Genomic DNA, 16276 nt, shown 5'->3' on the forward strand with positions numbered 1-16276 from the left:
CTTCCGTAATTACAATTCCAGTGTTTCGAAAATCAAATCGAGTGAATAAAAATGTTCCATAAGTTCTTCGGAGTTTCGTGGGCAGTGTCTCCTGGGCTGTCGCCATTATCTTGAGGACACAGTTAAGTAAGGCCTTATGAAGCGCGCCCTCCCCTCCACCCGCAGCCCCCTCGTGCCTCTGCCAAGGGAGTGTAATCACGCCATGGGATCACGACTGCGATTCCTTTTCCGGTCGAGTTGATTACGATAACGATCCCTTTACATGAGCTTTCACAGGCAAATGAAATCGATGGGTTTTCCTCGAACTTTGGAAATAAAAAGAAACATTTACCCAAAGTTGAAATCATAGTACACACACACACACACACACACACACACACACACACACACACACACACACACACACACACACACACGGAGACCAAGCCAACTTCATATATTAAATAAATAAGACAAGCATATATAGCAATGAAAGAAGGCACCCCTCATGCACTCTGCCCTACCCTGCCATTTGCCTTGAGGGGCGTGGCGCTGCCTCTTGGTGGTCCTGCCAGTGACGAGGGAGGCGTTGAGGCGATGACCTAACCCTCAAACCCTCCTCACCTCTCTCTCTCTCTCTCTCTCTCTCTCTCTCTCTGCATGACGCTGAATACAGACTCGAGTGACAGAGACCAATACAAGACTGAGGCCGTGGTGGGCGAAGCCGTAGCACAGACCGACAATCTCAAGGGTCTGGCTCAACGTGCTCGCAAATCATTACGTCCTATTTCCATTTCATTGCCGCATCGAAGTGCAGACCCACCCTGCTGCGGCGTGCAGGGTAACAATTAACGCGGTGGTGCGGCTCGGGAGGGTTGTCCATAATTTCTATTTTCCTCGATCTCTTGAACTCTCTTTTAAAAATCGAAAAAGAAAACAAAACGTGGTGCATAAACTAAGAGGGGAAATGCAATATTCTCCCGTGTAAAGAGGAGTTCGCAGGCTAAATACTGACAACTACAAATGGCTGTAATAGGTTTGCTTGATGCTGATCGCTGGTGAGTGATTTAAAAGCTTGTCTGGGCAAAGCATTAGCAACAAGTCCGGCTTATCTTCCCCTGGCACCATGACCCGGGAATGGCCCTCCGTCTTGCAGTAATGTGCTCCGAGGCGTGATTCTGTGAGTGAGTGAATGATCCAGCGACCCCTGATCTTTACGAGGCGCACCCGATCAGCGGCCATTCCTCAGCCACGGTCGTCCCTCATAACTCCTGAGCACACGTCAGGCAACTTTTTCCTCCCTTCTCACTCTCTCGCTCTCTCTTTACTAGCAATATAGAGTTCTTCTTTGCCTTTACAGATAAAAAGCAAATTAACAGACACACTTGAACTTCTCCGTTTGCTTAAAAATTCAGAGCGAACTTTATCATCTTCCATGTGTTTATCTTTCCTAAGCTTCGGCTCCCGTAAAAACTTGAACCCCCCACGGGAAAACACACCCGCAGCTTAAAAACAACTGCAATGATTATACATATTTTACAGAGGTTATAACATTAACTTGCAACATACTCCTCACTCAGGAGGGTGTGACCACAAGGCTGCCCTGCTGGCCGTAACTAAGGACCGTCTGTGAGGCTCAAAATAGAGGCCTTTTTTGGCAGCAGCGAAGGGCGAGGCTCCCACACACCCACTTAATTCCTGACGTTGAACGACTGAGAATTAAGTGAGCAAGTCAGCGCAAAACATGCATCACTTTCTTTGCCCTTCACTCCAGCGCCTCGCTCAGCTTCTCTTCGGGTAAAAAAGAACTCAATTAGCCAGAAAGCAAGTGCGAGGTTTCGTCGAGGTTTGGGAAATATTCTTGAGGTCATATTGTACGAAAGTTGGGAGTTGTCCTGAGCTCATGCAACTAATAGGTTGACCTGTGACCTGCCCCGGAGATACCATCTGCCCTCCCCTTGGGGAAAATACGGCGGGGACTGGCTGGCAGCGCTCCTTTCTTGGGCCGGGGACGCAGCGGCCGGTTGTCGATCATATCAGTTCTTTATGAGATATGCCACTCGTGAAACCATTAAATAATTTACATATCAGTCCCATCTTGAGGCCAGATACTTTTGTCTCTCATTGATATTTATTTCAATTGAAAATTTTCTACAGTAAGAAAGATATTTCTCTCTCTCTCTCTCTCTCTCTCTCTCTCTCTCTCTCTCTCTCTCTCTCTCTCTCTCTCTCTCTCCTCACAAGAGAGCCCCTGCATATCTCCAGGATCCGTAAGGAGTTAAACCACTTCTTGTAGCTGAACTTTTTTTCCATAATTACAGTCCATTCCTTAATCAATCTTCGATTTATTTCCTATAAATTTTTGTCGATAGGATCGGCTCATGTAAAAACCAATGAGGTTATGACCAGTTACCCGCCAAAGTGTTATTAAGGTAAATGGCAGCAGGTGTGCCGCGGGGTGAAGAAAACTCACTCCTCACCGCCCTCTCTCTCTCTCTCTCTCTCTCTCTCTCTCTCTCTCTAAGATAAAGTAAATCCAACGCTGATTATCTAGGCCTTCGCAAGATGGCCTAGTTCATTACTCTTCTAATTCAACAAGCACCACCTCCACCCCAACACCCTCCCCCCACCACCACCAATTCTCCCCGTGGTCAGAAGCATCACGCCTGCACTGAATTCAACGGTAACTATATACTCAAGCGTCAGGAGGGTTCATGAATTAGACTTAACACGGCACAAAAGCAAAGCAAAAGAAAATAATGAAACCAGTAACGATTATAGAAGACTAAGAGAGAAAGAAAGAGAAAGATGAAAAAAAAAGAAAGGGACACAAAAAAATGACATGGAGTTAACTGGAAGTAACGGGTCGGTCACAAGTCGGAAAAATAGAAAGGAGGAGATGAAGGGGGAAAAAAAATATATTCCACACAGGCCGCTACGGGTGCCCGCCCTTGCCGTCCGGGGTACATGCGGCAGCTAATTGCAATATGTTGCTGTCAATGGCTCTCCAGATAGCATCAGTGGCTGCCGCGTGTAGCCGGGAGCTGGTGATGTTAATAGTCTGCGGCATGAGGCTGGCGGAGGAATGGGAAGGTAACCGCAGAGAGGTGCTACAGGAGGAGGAGGGCACCGCGCGGCACACCGGCGGGGGTCCTGCAGGGTGGGAAGTGGGTAAGGAGCAGGGGAACCACGGCGGGAGGCGGCATGGCAGGAAGGATGGCACGGCAGGGAGTCGCCACCCCTGCCACACCCACGGCCGATGAAGGGGAGAGAGGAAAAAAAAAAACAATACCAGAGAGAGAGAGAGAGAGAGAGAGAGAGAGAGAGAGAGAGAGAGAGAGAGAGAGAGTTTAAAACGTGATTTATAGCAGAGAAAGAACCACAAGAAAACCCCTCAAACAAACACAACACCAGAGCATAACATAAAACACGATGCGCGATACGGAAAACCCACACGGAAACCAAGCGACCAGTTGTTACCCGGGGAAACTGCAACGGACAAGTGTAAAGAACAATCAGATAAGAAATGATGACGAAAATGAAAGGGGGAGAAGGAGAAGGGAAGAAGGAGAACGAGGAGGAGATAACATAGGATAAATTATGGTCGTAGGAAAGGAGAAGCAATCCAGAAACAAGAAAGAAAAGGAAGAAAACGAAAAAAAAAAAAAGAGAAAGAGGTGGAAAGAGGCTGCTAAATACATGAAGGGGAAAGATATGATGATGAAGACAGACGTGAGGTTCTGATAAGACTGTACTCGTTCACATGCAAATGGCCGCCGGTAGAGAGAGAGAGAGAGAGAGAGAGAGAGAGAGAGAGAGAGAGAGAGAGAGAGAGAGAGAGAGAGAGAGAGAGAGAGAGAGAGAGAGAGAGAGAGAGAGAGAGAGAGAGAGAGAGAGAGAGAGAGAGAGAGAGAGAGAGAGAGAGAGAGAGAGAGAGAGAGAGAGAGAGAGAGAGAGAGAGAGAGAGAGAGAAAGAGAGAGAGAGAGAGCTAAGAAAATTAAGTCCGGTTAGGAAGATCGAGATACTGACTCAGTCTAAATGAGGGGCGGCGGCGCAGGAGGAGAAGAAGGAGGAAGGAAGAGGAGGAGGAGGAAGGAAGAGGAGGGAAAGTCAGAGAGAGATGTAAGGGAGGGCGGTGGAGGGATGGGGAGGAACGCAGGAGGGAAAGCAGAGAAAGAGGAAGAGAGGAAGAGTAACAATGACAACCAATGTAAGATAACATAAGGAGAAAAGCAAAGGATGAGATGGAAGAGGAGAATAAAAGAGAGAAAGCAGAGAATTGGACTAAACGTGAGTGAGAAAGAGAAAGGAAGATAGAGAGAGAGAGAGAGAGAGAGAGAGAGAGAGAGAGAGAGAGAGAGAGAGAGAGAGAGAGAGAGAGAGAGAGAGAGAGAGAGAGAGAGAGAGAGAGAGAGAGAGAGAGAGAGAGAGAGAGAGAGAGAGAGAGAGAGAGAGAGAGAACGAAAGAAAAGGGAAATAAGTGAATATAGAACTGAAATGACTACGAGAAAAAAAGAAAAAGGAGACAGAAAGAGAAAGGAAAATATGGAAATATGAGAAATAGAAAAAGATGAAACAAAAATATAAAAAAAATGCAGGATATGAAGGAAACAAAATTAGAAAAAAAAAATAAGAAGAAGAATTAACGAAATAAAAGGAATGGAAGGTTAAGAGAAACGAGTAATAAAAACAAGGAAGATAACAAGAGCTCAGGAAAGGATCTGTGCAAAATACTGCGCGATGTAGAGGCGCAGTAGTAAAGGGCGCTGTTATTGTTGATTAAATGGAGGGCCTGAGTAGACACGCCGCCTTGAAGGAGCATAAATTGGGCGGTTAGGAAATGTGTTTATGAAAGACCCATGAGGAAATGGGGGAATAAATATAAAGAACCAAAAACACATCATTGTAAAAGGTAATGTTAGTGCTACTTATATTTTTACTACTACTACTACTACTACTACTACTACTACTACTACTACTACTACTACTACTACTACTACTACTACTACTACTACTACTACTACTACTACTACTACTACTACCACCACCATCACTCTCACCACTAAGCTCCTAAAGACAAAGCCAATAGAAGTTAGCATTTTCAAGTATTATCAGGGAAAGAAAACAAAGACCCAGCCACAAAGTGAAAAAAAAAAATAATTGAATGACTCCACGTTTTTTGTGATTGAAGACAAGGCAAAAAGAAAAACAGAAAACGGGCTTTTATTCATAGCTTGGAGATTCATCACACCTTATGATAAAAAACAAGTCAAGAAGTAACACAAAGGAACACAAAGGGAGAGTAAACAACAGGAAATTTTTTGGTCGTTACGATTTTTTGTGTGATAAACTACACTGTGCAACCTAAAGGAGGAATAAAGGAGCGCAGAACCTGGAGACCCTTATACCTTCCTTCCTGAAAGCCTTGCCTATTCACTGCTAATCACCGTGAAACTATGGCCCATATCAACCACCTCTTTGCTTCACCTCCACTGTTTTAATAGCCTTTATTTAAATTTACACGAGTTTTTAAGGTGTTTTTATAGTTCTAGCGGCAGACTGACAAGATTTCTGGATTATTAACTGTAGAAACACTCTTGATAACCCCACTGATCATCTCTGTGGCCTTAGAAAATAGTTGTGGTGAGGAAGCAAAGCGTTTCTTAATACAAACCTATTTGCTATGCGCTTCTGCCTCGAGTTCAAGATAAAGAGCAAACTCAGCGCTAAAAGAACAACATCTTTAAAACTTTTCTCTCATAGGGACCTCCTCTAAAGGCCAAAAGATGATTCCTCGTGTTCTCTTGAGTACATCTTCCATTGATTATGTTGATTTCTCATTAAACCATCACTTGTACCTTGAAAACAGCTGAAAACTCAATAACAAGTCGAGATTTGACTCTGAAGGGTCTGTAAACTATCACGCCAATCATGAAAACTACTGAAACCTCTAATAACTTTCCTGCAACCCTGTTAAAAGTAATTGGAATAACAGGAAGATTCGTTAAAGAACACCATCTTAATCATTTCAGTACCAGGAGGAATCTTTATTTTCATTCTAGTCACTATTTTTCACTCCAATCACGAAAAACTATTGAAAACTCTAATAACTTTCCTGCGAACCTGTTTTAAAGTAACTGGGGTAACAGGGAGAATCGTTAAAGTACACAGTCTTAATCTCTTCAGTACAAGAATGTTTTTAATTTTCATTCTGGTCACTATTTTTTCGATTTTTTACAGCCTCAGAAAGTTATGTGGGGATTAAAATAATAAAGACGCTGGCCATTAACCTTTACCCTCCATAGACCTTTCTTAATGGAAATAAAATCGTCTAATCATACCCAATAATCAAGGAAAAAATGCGTCCTAGTATTGAAATGTTAAAGAAGGACACTAGGAGAGCACTGCGAGGAAGGAGTGACTAGGAAGGCCATGGAGACAATCAACAACAGGCAAAAGAGAATATCAAAATGGATTCCCTGAGTGCTGTACTAACAACATGGCTGAGGGCGTGGCGAAGGATGCAGGTGAGAGAACAGAACATCTAGAGCGGGTATGAAGTGGGTGTAAGGAGTATGTAGGTGTATAAATATTGGGATATATGAAGATAAGTGTGTCTGGGGTAAGAAGCGAGAGGGAGGAGCTATTGGGAGGAATGTTTGTGTGGAGAAGGCAAGTAGGGAGGGAGGGAGGGAGAGAGGGCGGCAATGAGGCGGCAATGAGTCAGGGAAGGTAAGTGAGGCAATGGTAGGTTGTGTAAAAAGAAGCAAGACTAAGAGGGAGGTGAAGGGGGAGGATAAAAAACGAAGGACAAAGTTAATACCTGCCTTTGATAGTAACCACAGAATGAGAGATAGAAGAAGAAAAAAATAGACGAACCAGAGAGAGAGAGAGAGAGAGAGAGAGAGAGAGAGAGAGAGAGAGAGAGAGAGAGAGAGAGAGAGAGAGAGAGAGAGAGAGAGAGAGAGAGACTAGACAAAAAGTGATGAATGATAGTGGACCCTGCATAACCGAGGTAAAGAGAGAGAAAGAGAGAGAGAATATGAGAGGGAGAGAGAGAGGGAGAGGAACATCCAGATTAAACAAAGTGGAGCGGCAGCCAAGCATGACACGCGCGTCCCTGGAGGAATGGTGCTTGGTGTGTATTTGTGTTGATAATTGGTGTGTACTTAGCCATCTAAATATTTGTACTGCTAACCTTAACTGTCGTGTCGTGCACTTATTTGTAACTGCTAACCTATGCATTGTCCAGTAATCGTGCAATCTGTAATGCTGCACTTACTGTTTGGTTTGTATGTGTGCAATTGATGTTTACGCTCTGTTATACCAATGATGTGTTTGGATGTGTTTTATTTACACCTCTAATTGTAACCGTTATGGAATGACTCATACAAACAAAAACCAGAGAGGAAAATTTTCTGCTACATTTGTTTTTGTAACTCTGTCTTCTATTTGTTCTATTACCTGCAACTCTTATGGGACAATTGTTACATGTAAAAATATATATATATGCAAGGTAGATTGACCAGTTGTCTTTGCCTTAATAATGTAGTGCCTTTTTTATTCTCTTAACTTCAATCGGTGTAATGATTGCAATAAGAAAACCGAGAGTCCAAATATAATGTAAGTCATTCATATGTGAATGTCTATAAAGTATTGGCCATAATACACTATATGCTTATGATTCATACAAAAAAGAACAGCTTCCCCCTCACTTGAACCTTGACATTCTCTTCGATTCACTTCACCAAATGATACCCCATTTAATCCACCTTGTAAGAGTGTGAGAGGCGCGGAGGAGAACACTTGGCGGCGACAGGGTCAGGGCGAGGAGCAGCGGGTTTAATTATCCATGAGGTAGAAGGCGAGGACAGGAATGGCGAGGCAGCATCAACACGGCTAATACCAGGCGACGGCCCTTGTGACAGCCGGCCCACCCAGCCCTACAAACCCAGCCGCTTATGCTCAGAATAGACAGAGTAACTTCTTTTTTCTGCGATTCCTTCAAGATCCAGAGTTGATCACACATTTGGAGATTCCACTTGGAGAATTGTGCGCTGTAAGTTAGTCTCACTCCTTATCTAATCAGCAGGGCGATGCATTCACTGCCTCTGTTTCCACTCCTACGAACACGAGAGGGAAGGCCATGCAAGTGAACCTCCAGCAGTGGCCGGGATGGTGGGGAACGGCTCCTTTCCTCACATTTCACGCAGAATAACAAATCACGAGGAGCACACAGCATTACACTGAGGGGTAGCGGCACTAATGGCGGTGTGGTGCGTTCAGGGGAAGCAAAACATAGACTCTGCAAACTGTTGTGAATGTTTGGGAAGCAGTGGAAGGAGTGAGTTACGTTATGTTACTTTTATTACTTCGGCAGCCTATCTGGCGGAGCGGCGCGGCGGTGAGGCGTAACTTACCGCCGGTGCCGCTGCCGCCCACCCGAGCTCGGCCGGAATGAATCACCAGCATAACTCACGGCGGATAACTGTGATCATCTAGTCAGATGAAGTTAATTGCATCGAACTGAACCCAGAACACGTTTTCTCTAAATACATCTAGGAAAGCTGAGAACAATAATTACTTAGCCTTAATTATGGTTATTGCAAGGTAGAAATTTTAATAACATTTAATTTTGACCTGCATAACTTTCCACCATGAGTGCCGTAAAAAAATACCATAATGCCACTTAACGGATTAGCCTCAGTACACACCAACAGGTTAACTATTATCAAGAATTCCAGACTGATAGTTAGTGTAGCTCAGCACCGCCAGGAGGGAGACGGGGGTAGAGAGAGAGAGAGAGAGAGAGAGAGAGAGAGAGAGAGAGAGAGAGAGAGAGAGAGAGAGAGAGAGAGAGAGAGAGAGAGAGAGAGAGAGAGAGAGAGAGAGAGAGAGAGAGAGAGAGAGAGAGAGAGAGAGAGAGAGAGAGAGAGAGAGAGAGAGAGAGAGAGAGAGATACAAGCACCATCCCTCCTCCTACCCTTTCATGCACCTATAACCAAGAGGGAAACGCCGGCCTGGTAGTGGTGCATCGGAGCCGAGATAGGCTTCGTGTTTCACCGGGAAATAATACAGTGAAGAGGCCATTTGCATTCATCTCCATTACCTGACTACCTGACTAATATTCTCGGCTCTCCTTAATTCATATCAAGTGCGTGCAGGTGTGGGGAAAGAGAAGGTGTGTGTGTGTGTGTGTGTGTGTGTGTGTGTGTGTGTGTGTGTGTGTGTGTGTGTGTGTGTGTGTGTGTGTGTGTGTGTGTATAAGCTTTGACTTTTGAAGCAAATTAGTTGATATTTATTTACCCTTTATTCTAATCATGGGGCAGCAAAATCTCTAATTCGCATGCTAAGTGTATGCAAATAGAGAGCAACAGATAAAATAAACACCAATGTAATTATCGACACACAATGATTATTTTCCATCATTAAATAATACAAAACTCCACTTAGCGTCTACTCCAAACTTGAAGCGATAAATTTGACTCATATCAGCGACAGCCACTCAAAAAAACGGCGCAACAACCATCACGAGACGGCGCCAAGCTCGTCCCCGTCAAGCACCTGATGATCGCGGCAGTCAACGGGAGAGACGAGACGTGGCGCAGCTCAGGTCGTAGAAAGGAGCACCGACCTTCTAGGAATCCTAATGTCACACCTCTTTTTTTTTTTTCATATAAGAACATGCAGCGACTCAGTGCGGCTTTTTCTTGTTAGTTTTGATGGTTGGTTGTCCTTTCCTATATATAAATAAAAGGTAGAAGGCATGAAAAAGAGGATAATAGAAAGAAATATCTGGTCCATGTGGGCCTTTTACGGGAATTTATGGGATAAAGGGATACTTTTTTGGGGGAACCTCCTATCTCAAAACCTACCCGCTAGGAAACCGTTGCCCCGAGTGAGGAAGCCCAACCTACACTCGGACCGTGGACAGGATTCGAACCCGTGCGCTTGGAGACCCCTCAGACCCCAAAGCACGCAATTGTTTAAAAAGGTCAAGTGTGTCATAACGAAACAGGATAAAATAATTACATACATAGTAATTTTTCTTTCCTTGGTAAATGACAACGTTTAAGACACTCATTTTCTTACAAGATTCCTTTTTCTTATTATAGTTTTGCTGGATTGTTATCTTCTCCTATATAAACAAAAGGTAGAAGGTTTGAAAAAGAGCATAAGGTAAGAAAAATGTCCGGTCAGGTGTCAATTGTTCTAAAAAGATCGTGGCTCTTAGGTTAGGTTAGGTTACGTTAGGTAGAAGGAATGAAAAAGAGCACAGAGGAAAAAAAATCCGGTCAGGTGTCAATTATTCTCAAAAGATCGTATGTCTTATAAAATAGGAAGATTATTTCATACATCGTCATTTTTCTTTCCTTTTTTTTAATAACAAATTTTTAGACACCTATTTTCCTACAAGACTGTTCAGAGGTATTCTTCACTTAAGTCAGCATTAATCTCATATTCACTGCTTTTATGCGTGTACATGGAGAAAATTCTTTATTATTCTTTCACTGCTATTTTTTTCATACCCACTTAGAATCTTTGAGGTAGTTATTTATATGCGAGTCTCTTAAATATTGTTGCTGCTCATGAAAGTCAGCACTAACCTCATATTCTAAGATTTTTTTGTGTGACCATGCAAATATTTTTCCTAGAGTGCTCTGAATATTAACTGGGGAAGACTAGAAGCAGGAAGAGGTGCATAATGTTACTCCTCTCTCTCTCTCTCTCTCTGTCTCACACACACACACACACACACACACACACACACACACCAAGGACATAAGTACAGCACGCAGGTGAATCAATGGTGTCTACCTGCTTGATTACACTACGCCTTGCTCTGCTCCCCGCTGCCAGGACCGCCACCACACTGCAGCCAGTCACTACACACTTACCAGGCCGCCATTCAGCCGCGCCAGATAAATGAAAACTAATCAGGTCGCCACAAATCTCTGTCACAAGTAGTACTCCTAAGTATTACCACAACAGCAGCTCTGGCCCTCGCTCCTCGCCTCGGCACCAATCATGAGTCTTCCATTATCATGAGAGGCCGTCCAGACACAATCAGTTATTGGCATTACCCTTCTCTCTCTCTCTCTCTCTCTCTCTCTCTTCAGTTCTCTCCCACGGTCTTCCTGATCAGCCAGCTCGACGTCTCCCATCAGTCAGTCGCAGCAGCCACCAGAGCAACGCTGTCATCACTGGTTATCACAGCAAAGACCAGTCCACAAACCCGGTTATTATGCTTTAATCATCGCTGCTCCTTTCCCGGTTGACACATGAGCTCCAGGGGACGAGGCTAGCCGGGCAGGGTAGGGTGTGGCTAGGCAGGAAACCACCACCACTACCACTACCACCACCATTACCAATATTTGCAGCTTCAGGCGTTTCCCAGCAGCAGCTAGGTGCCTCAGTAAATATCGTTGAGCGCTTCTTTCCGGCTCCTCTCACGCAGTAACAGGCGAGGGCGTGCGAGCCGTGATGCGTCCATTGCCACGGACGATGAAAATTGCAGCCTCCGTAACAAAGTTGGAACGTCTCCATTGAGCGCAACACCAGATGCTAATTCACGTCGTTATCGCTTGACAATTAGCACGTCCGAACATCGTCATTAGGAGGCATTAGTGATAACGTAATGGCCGGTATCATTATTTCATCGGTACCCTTGTGACGCTTCATCCACAGATATTTACCAATACTAATCACAGGCCTGGGCGCGGGGCGGAGGCTAAGTGCTGGTGTTTGAAGTTACTTATTCTCTTGGAGTCAAGCTCTTACATTGTCCTTAATTTCAGCAGGAACATTTTATATTTCTTAATGACCAAAACAGCCTTCGTTCATTATCAGGCTCATCAGCTGCACGCACGCACCACCACCATCGCCGTCGCAGCAGCCGCAACGCGAGCACCAGAGGGCCCGCGGCTGCCCCGTCCCCACCACCACCACCACCAGGATCTCTCACCGCCTTATCACGACTGCTGTGTGGCTGCCAGTCTCGCTAAAATTGCTATACGCTCAAACTTTTCTCCTATTTTTCTTCATACCTATGTACACTAAACACTTTCAAACCATTTTTTTCTTGTGTGGACAGATCAGTAAGCTTGGACCGTACCAGCACACCATTTTTTTGCCTTTAGAGTAAATAGTGAGGGACGCAGCACCGCCACCACATCACAGGCCATCAAGATAACGCCGAAAAAACCTTCCCTCCTCAGTAACTCACACGAGGGATGACATGTTTGCCTGACGCCCTCCCTTATCTGAAATTTTGGCAGAACAACATGTAATTTTCCCACCTTTCGTCATGGCGGCCACGTGGGAGGCGCCGAGGTGGAGGAAAACGAGGCAGAGGATGAGGAAAGGGGGAGTGGGGATGGTAAAGAAGCTGAAACATGCCTCACGAGTCTTCCCTTAAGAATGAACACACACACACAAGGCTGAAGAGAGTGCGTGTTATAACAAGTACTCGTGTCCACTCTAAGAAGTTGATCGCCGCATTTGCAAGTAAAAGTTTCAGTTATCCTGTCTGCATACGAAAGCAAGAGAGAGCATGACATTTCAATAATATCTTAAGGCAACACTGAGCTTTCGTTTCTCTTATCAGCTTCGATACTGAAGTGGATGAGTCTTGTGTGTGATTCAAATATAAAAAAGAATCTTAATGAGTCTTATGTTCTCGTCTTATCTCGCAATTGAAAGTTCTGGTTCGTGTTTTTTTTTTTTTTTTTTATTCATTTATTCCTTGGAGATGAGCCGATACTTTCTTCTCGACCTCTTAGAATAACAAGAAGAAAGACCATTGGGTGGAAAAAAAAATATCTAAATGGATCAAATAATAGTTAATCATGAAGGTCATTTAATTACTCCTATTAAGAATGAGAAGTTGGTTTATTTTGATAGCGTTCCAATGCTCGCTCAAATATCAGGATTTTACTTTGAGAATTTGAGTTTCCTGTGCTTTTTAACTTGAAGATGTTGCGGAATGACTGTGTGTGTGTGTGTGTGTGTGTGTGTGTGTGTGTGTGTGTGTGTGTGTGTGTATTTTAGTACATGTCATTCATCCTGTTTTCTCTTCCTACGTTCACATCTGAGAGCATAATTCCTCCCTCCTCTCTCTCTCACACACACACACACACACACACACACACACACACACACACACACACACACACACACACACACACGGGTAACACGGGAGGTAGTTCGGGTTAGTCCACATTCCTGGTTCTAATAGGTGGAGTGAGTTGCCAGAAATGATACGTGGCTGGCCGGAGTGGGTTCTGTTGGTGGTGGTGAGGGTGGTGCTATGGTGCTGTGGTGGTGAGTGTTACAGTTACACCCGTGCTTCTGTAACTAATGGTAGTGTTAGTGGTGGCACAGTGACGGTGGTGGTGCTAAGAATGGTGGTGGGTATTGGCAGTGATGGTGAGAATGGCAAAATAGATAGCAGTGACTAGAAGGAGGAGGAGAAGGAGGAGGAGGAGGAGGAGGAGGAGGAGGAGGAGGAGGAGGAGGAGGAGGAGGAGGAGGAGGAGGAGAAGGAGGATAAGGTGACTATGGTGGTGGAAGTAGGGGGACAGTGGTTTAAACATTTACAAACCGATGAAAGAATAAAGAAGTTTAAACCACATAAAAGTCCATTTGCTTAACATCTATTGATTTCGGTCCGGTAAAAGTAAAAATTTGCATATCAGGTACACGAGAGGTCGGCTGCCCTGTTCACCCTTCTCTCTCTCCCACCCTCTGTCCACCCCCATCCCTCTCTCTTTCTCTCTCTCACACTTAAAATCAATACATTATTAATATGCAAAGAGGGTTATAGCGCCGGACACAAGGTTATTACGAGAGGGCATCATCTGAAACGCGACAAAAAACTCTGATGACTCGACCTCCCACTGCGCTCAATGGACGAGGAGTGTTTATAAAAAGTGATGATGGGAGGGGAAGAATAAATTATGTACATCTGGGGTAGTGGAGGGTCTTGAGGTAAGAGGGGACTCTGGTAAAGAAAAATATAAGGCCTATATATACGTATCTATCAAAGTTTTCTGAGGTGCGTGACAGTGTGGTCATAGAGGAGAGATGGAAAGGGAATAGATGCGTAAAAAAAAAAAAAAAAAAAACTACAGAAAAATGGCAAAAAGAAAAGAAAGGTTGGAATGTTGGCATGGATATTGTGAGTTAGATAAGAAAAAAATAAATGACGGTGAGAGGAGTCGAGATTTTTTTTTTTTTTATAATTAAATTGAGTGTGCATCTTGTGAATTTTTTTTCTTTTCAGTTGTTTTTCTTTCTTTTTTCTTTATTTCAATATTTCTTCTTCTATAGAGAGGATATATCTTAGGGAAACAATATCCACTCTTGTTCCTGTTCTCGTTCTCACCTCTTCTTCTTCTTCTTCTTCTTCTTCTTCTTCTTCTTCTTCTTCTTCTTCTTTAACTTCTTCTCCTCCTTTATCATCTTCTCCTCCTCCTACAGCAGGTCGATCTCTCAAGGAAAGCAACAGTTCATCACACTAAACCACCTGCCCGCCCACCGCCCCACCGTCTCTCGCCTCCCCAGACTGGTTTCCGCCACTCCGCCACTCCACGACCCCGCCACGCCCTCAGGGGAGCCGCGTCAAAACATCAAGCCGCCTCCCGCCCTGCCTCGCCCCGCCCTGGACCCCCTCGAGGAACTTTCCCACCCAGCCCTTGTAAACGGTGCCATAATCCCGTCGAGGTGGATCAATTATGAGATAAGGAACCATATTTCCTCAGCCGCGGGGGTGGCGGGATCCACGCTCCGGAGCTTCGATCATCGCGGTTGATTCATTCTGACGTTTATTGCGCAAAGATGGAAGGGAAATTGCCCGTTGAAGACTCTGCCTCTTTCTTTGGGCTTTTAGTCTTGGCGTGTTGTCGCTGATGTTTATGAAGCGCGGGAAGAGTTACGGCCCCGCGCGGTGATGGTACGCTTGCTGGTGATAAAAACGTGGATTATACAGCGGGGTATGGGAGGAGGCCTTGTCTTCCCGAGAGACGCCCGACAGCGAGATAATGAGGCGCTGCGCAGGATCATGATCTCATTACCACCAGATGAGATCACGTCCAGCAGGGGCCCTCCTACGCTCGCTCGCTGACGGAAGATTGATTATATAAAAATAATACTTCCATATCTTCTTTTTAATACTTAGAGGTCACTGCGTCTGACCTTTACCGAGGCAGTGCAACCACCAACGCCCTCCCTCCCTCCCTCTATCCCGCCGCCCTGTGACATCGACTTAAACACGATCGGAATGTTCCAACCACCCTGAGAGATTTAATACCAACAAACTAGATAACCCCGAAGCAACCCTCCCACTGGAACAATAGCAGAGAGAGAGAGAGAGAGAGAGAGAGAGAGAGAGAGAGAGAGAGAGAGAGAGAGAGAGAGAGAGAGAGAGAGAGAGAGAGAGAGAGAGAGAGAGAAAAGGGGTCGAAAGAACACATGAGGACTTAAGCTCCACCTTTTTCCTGTCCTAGTTACGAACGAGCTGAACGCATAAACTAATTTCCTTTTGGGTATCGAGTTACAGACAAGAGAAACCCAAATAAAAAGGAAAAAGGAAAAAAAAAAAAAAGAGCAAGCCTTTGAGACATAATTGCTATAAACACGGTGAACAAGCTCCTGGGCGTGGCGGTAACTCGATTATTGCTTGTCTCTGCTAAGTGTTACGTGGCAAAGTAAATTATGACTGAATATTATACATAGAAGGCAAAGAAGGTATTAACACTAGCGCTTCCACTGATCAAGGGTGTTACTACAGGGTGTGTGTGTGTGTATGTGTGTGTGTGTGTTTAATCTCTTCAATAGCAGCGCGCTTTTTTATATTCATTTTGATTACTATTTGAATATCTTAAGACAGCTTCAGAATGGCAAAGACGCTGGCTATAATCTTTTTTGACCTCCATTGACCTTTCGTAATACAGACGAAATTTTCTGTTCATGCCCAAACATCAAGGTAAAAAGTGCGTCTCAGTATTGAAGAGGTTAATTATGCGTTCAAGATGTTATGTCAAAAGAAAATGTGTGTTAAAAATGGAGACAATGTTGAAGAAAGAATACCGTGCGCTTGTTAAAGTAGAAAGAAATGAAACAGAAAAAAACATTCGTATACAAGATAAAAAAAAAGGAACTTGTAATGTGATGAGGGAATAAATAAGTGATAAGAATGAAACAAGTAGGTATGTTAAGGAGGAGGTGGAGGAGGAGGAGGAGAAGGTGTGAGTTATGTAAGGGAAAGCGTAGGTCATGAGCTGGAAAGAATTGTGT

Source organism: Portunus trituberculatus, chromosome 42 (assembly GCF_017591435.1).
Source record: "Portunus trituberculatus isolate SZX2019 chromosome 42, ASM1759143v1, whole genome shotgun sequence".
In the NCBI taxonomy this organism is placed as follows: Eukaryota; Metazoa; Arthropoda; class Malacostraca; order Decapoda; family Portunidae; genus Portunus; species Portunus trituberculatus.